General features: G+C 49.2%; 1 long non-coding RNA gene across 1 annotated transcript; it reads left to right on the top strand.

Moving 5' to 3' along the window:
• Positions 1-10,756: 10,756 nt before the first annotated feature.
• LOC122183741 lies at positions 10,757-11,951 on the top strand. The gene is made up of 3 exons (XR_006180348.1): positions 10,757-10,782; positions 10,855-11,040; positions 11,346-11,951. It is a non-coding gene; the product is annotated as an uncharacterized LOC122183741 (long non-coding RNA).
• Positions 11,952-12,160: the final 209 nt, after the last annotated feature.

The raw sequence follows: 12,160 nt of genomic DNA, 5'->3' as shown, positions 1-12,160 counted from the left end.
AAGGGAATGTAAAACCGGTGAGAAATCAACTTGGAAACATTCCCCTTTTGGGTAGAATAAAATACACTGAGTCAAGCAACGCCAGCAAGGAGGGGAGTGCCCCAGTGGGGCAGCTCCATGTCTCACCATGCAGTGGGGCAGGGGCTCTGGCCCTGTGTGCCTGGCAGGCAGGGATAGCACCGGCTGCATACAGACCCCAGTATGGGAGCCCCCTGGTAGAGCCCAGTGCTTGGTAGATGGGCTGGAAAATGAGCAGGGGGATGCATGGTGGGGCTGGGAACCGCAGTGGGAAGATGTTATGAAACTCACAGCACCTCAGTAAGGACTTGAGGTGGTGCCAGAGGCGACCTCAGCCTGTCTGGTTGTAACTGTTCACAGGCAGCTCATGTGCACACAGGTGTGGATGTGCTGTCTGCCCAGGGCTGAAGAGTGTCAGCCATCATCTGGGAGACTTCTGGCTGAGGGGAACATGGAATGCTGGGGGCACTGGGCATGCAGGTGGTGCTGGGGACACTGGGGACATTTGGGATGTGGAGAACATAAGGGATGCTGGGGACACTGGAGGCACTTGGGATGCTGGGGATATATGGGATGCTGGGGATGTGAAGAATGCTGAGGACACTGGGGACAGTTGGCATACTGGAAACCTGTGGTGTGCAGACCCCTGACCTCACGAGCTTTGGATAGAGGTGAGATGAGCAGCACCTGGTGCACTTACTGGCCTTGTGGGGGTCTCACTGCCAGAAGGGGGCTGTTGCACCTCACAGCTGATTACACACAGGAAATCACAGCTGCTATTGAGGGCCCGGCCAGCAGCTCCTCATTTCACTCTTAGCCCACAGAGCAGGGAGCTGTGTTTAAAACCACTGTGATTTTCCCTGCCTGAAAACTGGTGCTGCCGTTCCCATGTACACACCGCTGGGTCTGTTCATCAATATTTCACACAGGCAGGTGTAGGCAATCTTCATTTTCATGCAAATCTGGCTGCAGCCAGACAGGTGCGCTCTGATCTCTATTCATCATCCAGAAATCCAATAACGGGGCTCTGTGCTTACATTGGGTTGGGGCTGACCCAGTGTGCACTTAAGCATGGATTTCAGATACGGGCAGCAGGGAAATAGCTTATTTCCCCCCCGGCCTTATAAAATTAAATGCAAACCCCCCAGTGTTAATGCAATGTTAATGTTGCAAGATCAAGCATTTAAAAGTCAGGGAATTCCATAAGTGGTGGTGATCCCGCGGTGCCGAGTCGATACATTGCCCCTCCTCTGCGATTTGTGGGATGTTTGACCGATAGAGAGTAACAGCACAACATCACTGCGCTTCAGCCCGGAAGGAAAGCCTGGCAGAAAGCAGCACATCCAACAGGAGAGCCCCCAGCCTGCCCTCCCCAGCACAGGCAGCGCTCTGACAAAGCGCTCTGGGAGAGGTGGGGCGGAGTTGTACCAAACAGGGGGCTGAGAGCCCCGGGCTGTTTCCTCGCCAGCACCGCATCCCTGCACGGCACCGCTGGGGCTGCGTGCCCAGGGAAGGACCTCCTGAATGGCACTGCCATTGTCAGCCCCGATCTGCTCAGGCTCAGAGAAAGGCATCTGTCCTCATCGGGGCCGTAGCGGAGCGTGCCAATCCTCCAGCATGGTAATGATGCTGCTATCGCTGCTGCTTCAAAACGCGGCTCTTTGTTTTCGTTTTGTTGGAGTGGGAAGAGCGCGTGTTTCTTTTATTATCTTGGAAACACATAGAAAAGATGAACTTAATGTCTTTGAAAGGAGAAGAGCAAAAGGCTGTGTGTTTTGGGCACGGGCCAGGCGTGAAGCTGGACTTTTCCAAGTCTCTTCCAATAACCAGAATGAACTGCTCGTGTCTCTTGCAACTCGCCAGCTCCTCCCCAGCAAGAAGGGATGGGAAGACCACTACAATTGTACGTGCAGCTGTATAAAACTAAATAGCTGGGATCAATGTAGCTCACCAAAACTGCCCACTGCCAGACGCCTTGCATCTCCATGGAGACAGCCGCCTTGGCCAGAGACAGAGCTCTGCTGACAGCACAGCGCCCACAGAGCTTCTGGGGATGGGGACCCAATGTTTAAACCACAGTGCAAAGGGGTAAGGGTCTGCTGTGCTATTCCTGCCCAGCTGCTGTGGCTGCTGCACTTCCACTCCAAAATAATAATTTTTCAAATGAAGTAGCAGAAAACAGCTTTACATTTTTGTTATCCCTTCAAGCACAAAATAAAAAATGCCTGCGCTGCCACTACCTGATTCAATCAAGTGGAGTACATTGGATACCCACAGGCTACGAGCACTGGAAAAAGCTGACTTGTATTTTAATTAATAATGCGATACAGTGTCTCAACAACTGGGCCTTTGGCAATATGCTGTGCTTTGTTCATTATTTGCTGTAAACAATTTCCAAGCAACGCGCAGACGACCCTGTGTTTTAATTTCTGCTAATTCATAACGTTATCAAACACAGGATTTCTTTTGTGCAATAAAGCAAATGATTAAACCTCTTCTTAGCGCATGAAAGATCTCAGGCTGCATGAGGGAGCCCACACCCTGAGCTGGAAAGGGATGAAGGCTTCAGCAGCCCCACTTGTATTTCCTGGGTTGTCCAAAGCACTGGCAGCAATCCATCCAGCAGTCAGGCAGAGGCACAGCTGCCCATGGAGTGGGGGGTCACCATCCCCGGAGGCATCCCAGAGCCGTGGGGATATGACACTGAGGGATGTGGGCAGTGGGCACGGGGGGGTGGATGGGGTTGGGCGTGGGGATCTCAGAGGACTTCTCCAGCCTGAATGGTTCTGTGGTTTTATTCCATGATTCTATAATCGGTGAATGCTCAGACTGAAAACACATTGCACCAGAACAGCTCTCTTTCCACCGTGCTCATCATCAACACGTGGGCTATACATCACAACGGTGGCACACGCTCACAATGTGAGACAAGTGTCAGAAACAGTGAGCTCTGAGTGCTCTGATAAATATGTAAACATATCACTCAGAGCCACATAGGAAAATGGACCAGAAATAAGAATGTGTATTCTGAAGCTGTACACCATCTGCTGCATAAAGAATTCTTACACAGCCACAGCCGGTTCATTGGTACGTGGTGATGGAGACAGATCTCCCCTCCCAAACATCTCCGATGGCCTGGAGGACAGCCACAGCATCTGCAAGAGCAGGAGATCTCAGCACAGCCTCAGTACCATGAGTGTTTTGCTCCATCAGTTGAGCCCGTGCGTTCAACCAATCCATCAGGGGAGCATCAGCACGAGGGGAAACCCTGACCTGCCCAAGTCACAGCAAGGCCCCTCAGCCACTGAGGCTGTGTGTTGAGACAAAGTCGTTTCACCTGTGATCACCCTCTCAGTGACATTCATTCCTCAGATCCCTTCACGCCTGTATGTGCACTTAGTTCTTGTAACTTCAGGATCAGCTTTCTCCAGGTCTATATAAACATGTGCACAAATAAACACATTCTCTTCTGACTGCTCAGCAGACTCCAGACATTGCTTTGAGAGATTTGTTGGACACCAACAGAATATGTGATAACATCATCACTGCTTTAATGGGCTGCAGAGCTCTGAAAGCCCTGCATCTGCCTAGAGGAACCCACAGCATCACTGAATGCATAGCCCTGCATGGCAGCACTGCAATTACACAGCTCCCAGCAATTACCTGCTTACTGATTAGCAAAGAAAAGAAGCTGAACACCGTCAGATGGTATTGCTGCTGAGTTATTGAGTTGTTATTGGCCACATCCTCAAGCTCTGACTGCCCTTACTTGATCAAAACTCCTCATTTAACTGAATGAAGCTGAAGAATTTTGCTCATAGTATTTCAGTGTGTAATCTCAGGACCTTTACAAGTGCCATTTATAATCCCAAAGCATATTGTTTTATGCTTGCTGAGTTTTAAACAACTGTTCTTCCTGCAAGGATAAAAATGAAGGCAAGCAATGGCTTCTGCATGTAAGCCAGTCACCCCAAAGTGCAACAGGCAGGATTTCAGAAGGTCTGGTTTAGAAGTTATGGGAGATGAAGGGAAGAAGGCTCTTGGAAGCTGACTGGTTCTGTGTGTGCTACAGTAAATTATGTATGAAATAAGGTCATGGGTGCATTATCTTTGTGCCATACATTAGGCATGAAATGAAACGAAGCTGACGAGCACTTCTCTGTGTGTCTTTTGTTAATATCACAAACGTAATTCAGGTGCAAGAAGATTCTTAGTGCAGAGCGTGCCATTGTCAGAAAGGTACCACGCAACTGCAGAGAGGACAAGGTAAGTGATCTTCATCATTATTATTATTTATTCCATCTCTTCTCTTTTCCCCATTAAGCCTTTCATTTGGAAATTCACTGGGGAAAAAGAACGGGAGGAAATGCGTTCTGCTTTCCCATCTGAATATCCTTAAGTCACATATGTTATAATATATTTGCATTTTTAAGTAAACACCCCTCACAAAAACAAATTAGAAATGATTATTTATGTCTTGCGAAGCTATGTTACCCCGCAGTGCTGTCAGAAGGTCAACCATTGCCTCTAACTTTGCTGTGCATACCATGACCTGGAAGTACCATCGATAATGACCCCATGGCTGCGAGTCTTGAAGACTTAATCATCTGACATACAAGGAGCCCTGAGGCGCCCGTACTTGGCATTTGCCTTATTGAAACGTACACAGACAATATACATTTTAAACAATTCAAAACTGTGTGCCTAAAATAGACGCCGGGCCACAGAGCCCTCTCTGAAGCAGGCTGCTGGCTGCTCCAGCTCTCTCGCTTTGATGAGCAACTCAGCTAACGAAACAATCTGATGCATCTGGAGCTAGAAACTAGCTGCATTTATTACTGGCATTTGCTCCATATTGCAAGGGAAAGTTATCATCCGCGTCATCTGGAACTTAATTACTATCTGCCACCAGCCAAATTTGATTTTAAGCCTCTTGGAGAGAGAGTTGATAGAGAACCACAGCAAAAAGGAGAGGGAGAGGGGGAAGGAATGCTGCCCTGCAGAAGGAGCCCAGGCTCAGGGGTCTGCTGCACGGCTGCAGGCCTTAGGATGGTCCCAAGCCCTGGTTGCTGTTGGGGCAGAAATGGAAAGACCCTTGGACACAAAAGCCAAAGTGAACGTTGCCCATCAGGGTGGTGAAGCTTGCAGTTGGACGACGGCCACGAGGAGCACAGCGCTGCGTGTTGTGCTGCTCTGCAGCCCTGCATGCTCACCCACCTGCATTTCACATTGCTGGGAGCCACAAGCAGCAGCCCGTGCACTTGCCATGTCTTCTGTTTTAATAAAGCACACATTAGTTTCGTTCAGCAGCTCCAGCCCCTGGCTATCCGGTGCGCTGTATATTAGTTTTAAATACACATTGCTTGCAATAACGCTGGGGCAGGGAGCTGTGCCTCAAGTTAAGAAATGGTTAGGATTGCTTTACATTCGCAGCCTCATTGAAAACATTTATTCAATCAAAGGGAAAAATAAATGCGGTCCCTCCGCTCTGTCAAGTATAAACTGTTATTGATCCCCTAAATGAAATTTGTCCATGCTGATCGATCAAACACATTATCTTTTTTTCCCCAGTCTATTACCAGCAATTGGAAACTCTCAAGCATCAATAGCAGTTTGACCACACAAACTGCAAACTTAGCCTATTGGTTCCCAAAATGTGAATTACTCCAGTCCCCCTCCTTTCTCTGCAAACAGCTGCACCCCTGCATGATGACTGTATTTTTCCTGAGCTGAAGGTTAGGAAAAATTAAATTTAGTAAAGAGCTGAAGATCGTGTTTGTGTCGTGTTAAACTCCAGCTGCATGGTAATGGCTGGGTGTGCAAGATGAGGTGCTGTGGGGCTCCCAGTCCAACACAGAGCAAAGCACTGGGGTAACCACAGAGAACATTGTGTGCACCTGCAGACAGCTGGCACGGAGCACACGCTGCACTTCCATGGGTTGTAATGTCACTGTGTGGTGCTCCTTGTCTTCACACCCCAGGGGAAGACTGGGAAGGAGGGGAAGCTCATACACCTGGCACTGCCCAGAGCTGAGGTGCTTCAGGCTGTGGATGGGCCCTGGGCAGCCTGAGCTGGGGGCAGCCAGCCCGCGGCAGGGCTGAGGCTGAGGGGTCTCTTCCAACTCAACCATTTCGTGGTTCTACAATCATTAAGGACCATTCCAACACAGCCAGTCCCTGCTTCTGTGATCTTTAAGGCTTCTTCCAACACAACCATCCTGTGATTATTCCGTGATCTTTTATGGCTAATTGATCCTTCCACAAAAAGAGAGGCTGGAGAGGGGATGGAGGCTCTCTCTTCTCAAGGAGACGACGAAGAGCTGCAGGTACAAGCTGCACTGGGAGAAGTTTCCTCTTGGTAAGTTAAGGGATGTGGTGTGTTCCCATCCCTGGAAGTCTTCAAGTCATGGTAGGGCTGGGCACTGTTTAACCCCACTGAGTCTCTTCTTCCACAGGAGGTCGGAGACAGCGATCTTCTGAGGTCCCTTCCAGCAGCACTGGTTTGTGGTGCTGTGATTCTGGGATTCTATGATTTCTGGCAAGGAAACGTTGTGCCATATAAGCCTGGTTTGTTCCAAGGTTCCATGGACTCCAGCCCCAGTAGTGGCCAATATTCCTGCAGGGAAGCCCTCAGTGCCCCAAGGGCAAGCTGACATCTCATGGGTCTCTCTGTGGGAGGACACTCTGGGGTGGGCAGTGCATGTGCACATGTGTGTACGGCTGTGAGTACACGTATGTGTACGTGCATGGGAACACACACACACAAGGTGGAGGGGGCTGCTCCATCCTTGCTGCCTGTCACACCTTTTGCATCAGTTGCCTTCAGAGATGTTCAGAGGTTGTGTGAAGGGAACTCCCAGCTGCTCAGAGGAGCACCAGTCTTCAAAAAGAGCTTAATTTCAGGTACACAGTGAAAAAAAGGTAACGCTTGTCCCTTAATAGTCACCATGAGGGGTTCACTCTCTGCTGCTGTCAATAGCTCATATGTTTGTCCTCTGTCTTGCTGATAGGTAATAATTTTCCAAGCAAGCTTAGGGAGCAGTGACTCTTTATTAAAACTAATAAGGGAGGGAGTCACGGGTTTTTAAAAATCACTCAGGAAATTATTACTGACAACTCTTTCTTGTCTCACCACGCAGCAGGAAAGCAAAGAGAAGTTAAAGCTGTTCACAAGAGGCACGGTCAGGGTACGGCTGTCACATTCACTCAGGACATGCAAACTTGGCAATGCAATCCCTCACAACAACGGCAAATAAATACATTGTGAATAAAGCAGTCCCCAGGCTTCACCTGGAGCAACAAAAGCCTCAAATGGAAGTTGTTGCAAATGTCTAATTTTGGCTAAATACGGCAGAAATTGCATATTAAGGAAATAACTGAAATACTTCGGGTACTTTCAGCATCTGCTTAGGTACTAATAATGTGCACACTGAGAAGTACTGGAGCCAGCTCTCACGGGGTGAGGATGCATGGCAGAGCACTGTGCCTCTGCACACCTCACCCCAGCCAACCCATTCCCACATTACCTGGTGCATCCCATTGCCTCCCCTCGCCCTTTCCCTAGCTCCCACTTCCCAGGTGCCAACCTTGGTGCTGGACACGTTTTGGGGCAGTATTTAACCCAAAGCTTGGTGCTGTTTCAGAGCTCAGCAGCAGCTGTGTGCCCAAAGCCCTGTCTCTTGCAAGTGCACAAGCCAGGCTAATGGAGGCAGTGACCTCTGCTGAGATTCCGCTGGGATGTGCTCTCAATGAAGTTACTTTTATCAATCGCACTTTTAACCTAATAAAAGAGATGACCGGGGAAATGACATAAAGACCAGTTTCTTGCCAATATTGTTGCATTTCATGCTATTACAACAATCTTCTGTGAAAAAAAAAGAACACGGTCATATATGGCAGCATCCATTTCTGCCAGGAATGTCCCTGCGGAGGGAGCAATCCCTTCACACCGCTGGCTGGGAGCGTGCCTTGGCCATCCATGTTTGGCCCCATGGGGGGCTGTCCCACCTGTGCTGTCTCACAGCCAGACTGTCATGTAGATACAATTCTGCTTTGACCATGGCACCTGGCTGACCGAGGGAGGGGCAATCCCTGCAGCCTGGTGCCATCCCAGCCCAGCCCAGTGCTGCCCCAGCACCAGCCCATCCCAGCCCAGCACCATCCCAGCCCACTCTGGAGCCCTGCTGCTCATCCCTACATGGCAGAGGTGCAGAGCCTTTGCTGCAGATGGAAGTTGGCTGTGTTTGGGGGAGCTGTCAATGCCTGCTAAAGCATGGGGAGCACAGAGCTTGTGGTGGCATCCTCACCTCCATTCATTGCTTTACTGGGTTCCATTCATTCATGCTGGGAAGTGTCTGCAGGCCAGCTGCCACAAAAGGTGCTTGGTCTGCACAGTCCTAAGGGCCCGTGCCCTGGGCAGAGACTTAAAGCAGAAGTTAACTTTCCACATGCCTCATTTTCTTCCAGGTAAAAGAAAGGGATTTGCTTGTGTTCCTGTGCCTTTTCTCTCATGACTCTTTTTAAAAAATTGCTAAAAAACATGGACCTTCTTCCCCCAAACATCCCTTCCCCTGAACTTTTATCCAGGTGACTGCTGCTTCCCCTGCTGCTGACAACCCCCTTCTCTCCCAGCACTGCGTCCCTCAGGGCTGTCAGCAGCCCCAGACTCAGGCTTTGCAGGCAAAATGCCTTCAGGCTTTTTCTCTCAAACTAAGCAAGGAAAATTCTGCAGTGCACGCAGTGCATGGCACTCAAACTGCAAGCGGGGCAGCTGCTCTTGCATGCTCTGCTTTGCTCTGCTCTGCATGCTCCACTCAGCTCTGCTCTGCTCAGCTCAGCTCAGCCCTTCCTTCCCACCTGGGACCTTCAGAGCCCAGGAGCCCTGCTGGATGGACCCGCAGGAGATGGGGGCACTGCCGACTCCCAGCATCTCCGGGCTCCATGAGTGATCATTAGAGAAGTGCTGTAATTACAGAGTTAGCTTTGAGAAGAAACCCAGCAAAGTCGGCCAGGTTCCATATATGATATTTACCAGTAGATAATTCAATTATTGTGAAAAATTATTTTAAGCATTAAGATGCACAAAGTTCGGTTTTTCCCCGTTTCTGCCGCTATCATACAAGCTATTGATAAGATGTCTAAATTTATTGCAGAATAATTCTGCAGGAAAAGAGATAAAAGGTTCCTGAATAAAATATGAGGCGAGAGCTGTAAATTGTAGCAATGCATATCATTTCATTCAAATGTAGGAAGCAATTACCATCTGCTATACTCATCAGTTCCCTCCTTTATGACTTAATTATATGTTTAATGCTATCAGATCAAGGAAAGGGCACAATAGATGAATGAGTGAAAGAAATAGAAAAGATTCGGCAACAAGACAAAAGGCAGATGAAAAGTAACCGAAGAACAGAATTGATTTCATTTGTTGGGAGAGAAGTTAATTTAAATAGTATATTCTATCATCTCCCGTGCCGTGCCGAGATAATATAAATCATGTGTTTGTGAATTTGCTTCATACAATTTTAACAAAAGCATTCAAGTTTCTGAAAACCTGGGGTCTGCAGGTTTTGATTTATTTATGAAACGAGTAACATTTACAAAGAAAGAGCAGTGACTGACAACCCAAGCATTTATATTGCTATTAACAGCACTTTGCTGTACAAGTATCAGGTGGTGGCGGAGGAGCTGACGGCCCTCACCGGGTCACATATCAGGTCATACAGCCAGGTGACACAGCTGGGCACACAGCTGGCTCACCGACACCATGGGAGCTGCTGCCATGGTACCTGTGGGGAGGCAGCTCTGTGCAGGGGTATGCACAGCTGCACCCTGCACCCATACACCTGTACCTGCACCCACCCCATACCTGCACGCCATGCCCTGCCTCTGAGCCCTGCTCTCCACTCACCTACAGAGATGTCTTTTTAGTGCTACCCTTGTTGTCCTGCTGGGTGCTTTCTTCCCCAGGCCCTTGCACTGTGCTGCAGTCCTGTTTTCCCCAGATGGAACAGAGCACACCTCTTTCCACCAGCATTGACACAAGCAACACGTTGCAAGTACCTCCTGCACCAAATATTTTGCACCAAATACTTCATTACATCCAATGTTTGAAGCTCCTGATGCTTTAAAGCTTTTGCCTGTGAAGTTTGGCAGCACACCTGCCTGCTGCGTGTTGGTTTGTGCTCAGCTGATGATACCTGTGTGTGCAGCTGCTCACAGTGTCCAGTGAGCAGGGCAGGGAGCCTGGGGCTGCCCAACCCACCCCTGGGGGTGCTGGTGAGAGCAGTTGGTGTGGGACCCTACCAGCACAGCCCAGACAGCTCCTACACCTGGGAAAGCCTGACATTTAGAAAGGATAAACGCTCTATTTAAACTAATCCACTTGATCTAACCCTAGTCTGTAGGAGATTGCTTTGACAAAACACTGTGGCACCCACCAAAAGCCTGGCAGAGCAGTCAGAGAGCCCCTGGCTCCCACCCAGCCTGCACCTGGGAGCTGCACCCCAACCTCCTAGCAGCAGATGTGAAAAGACATTGAGTAACCAGGTTGCAGTAGAAATGCTGTGTCGCGACCTGAATTAGTGATTGAGCACCTGGTGGGAAGGCAGGGCCAACCCAGAGGAGCTCAGGTGCATGCAATGTACCTGTGTGTCAGGAAGGGCTGGAGCCAGGATCCACCCCTTCCCAGATCTCATTTAAAGGTTGGCAGTGGAGGTGAGGGTGTCTTGTTGGAGATTTCTGTATACCTGAGGTCTTATGAAGGTAAGCAGCTTTTTTTTCCTATATTTCTATACACACAGCTGTTATATTTGAGCAAATCCTCCCTTGATACAGCCTGGGACTTTGCTGCTCTGCTGTCATTGAGGTGCTCTCCATTGCATCACACAAGGATATTGCAGGGAGCAAAGATGGCTGCTCAGAGCCCCTGAAAAGAGCCACCACCATCTTGATGCTGCTCAGCACAGTGTGCCTCCTGCAGACAGAGAGCCAAACCAGTTCTCTGCTGCCAGCTAGAGAAAAGTGAGTAAGAGCAAACAAATCAAGTTTAAATCATTGAACTTAGAAATCATAGAGTCATAGAACTATAAAGTTGCAGAAAAGCCTCTGGGATCCCCACGCCCAGCTCACTGCTCACATCCCCACAGCTCTGGGTCACCCCTAGGGATGATGACCCCCCTGCTCCTTGGAGAGCTGTACCAACCACTGCCTGGCTGCTCTTTAAGAAGGAATTATTCCTCATACCCCCCCTGACCCTCCCCTGGTGCAACATAAAGCCATCACCTCTCGTCCTACCAAACTTATATTTGCCCTTCTGATCACTGCAGGACTGGCTCCCAATGAAGATGATTAGGCCAACCCTGTAATCAGCAGGGTACCTGACTGAGGGACAGCTCTTGCTACTCCTCACCACTGACAGGTTTTTCCATGGCAGCAGCACACATGGACTGCAGTTGGTGACCTGAGGCAGGGCTCCAGTGCCTGGCTGCCTTCAGACAAAGCTCTCTGCTGGCACTGCACTCTCTGGGAAGGACCGAAGATGCTCTCCCATCAAGGAGCAGAGCTGTGTGGTGCCTGGTGCCATGATCTGCACTCGTGCTGTGCTGCTACACAGGCATTCACACAAGAAGGCCTTGCAGAACACCCTATGTGCACATGTGTGTGCTGGCGGTCTGTGGAAAAAGGATGAGATTTGATACCAATTCCCTTAATTTATTCACACCAAATGTCAGTGTGGTGTCATATAAAAATCTTTAATGATTTTAAAACAAATGGTCCTTGAGGCAGGAAAATAGTTATAGTGCCGTTTCTAAAATTAATTTAATGCCTTTGGAATAGAAATAAAAATGAATGCCTGCTCAGCTGCGTGTGCACCTCAAAAAGCATCTGTCTGTACCTGAGGACCCTCCGGCTGCCCCGGGCTTCCTGGCTACATGGCCCATGTCTGTGGGGCTGTATTGCAGGCTGTGTTCTCATTGTCTTGCTGCAACAAGCACCTGTGCTAATTAGTACCTGCAATTTGCTTTACACAGAAGCAGAACCTATTTTTATGACATTTCCAAATGACTCATAACAGTGCATCTCCTCACCATGTGTGCTGAAGCCCAGGCCAGCACTGTGTTCCAGGCCTGGAGTCCTCTGT

The sequence above is a fragment of the Lagopus leucura genome, unplaced genomic scaffold, assembly GCF_019238085.1.
Source record: "Lagopus leucura isolate 7727_CA_CO unplaced genomic scaffold, USGS_WTPT01 Super-Scaffold_100019, whole genome shotgun sequence".
NCBI lineage: Eukaryota > Metazoa > Chordata > Aves > Galliformes > Phasianidae > Lagopus > Lagopus leucura.
This window is presented reverse-complemented; position numbering and strand designations above follow the sequence as displayed.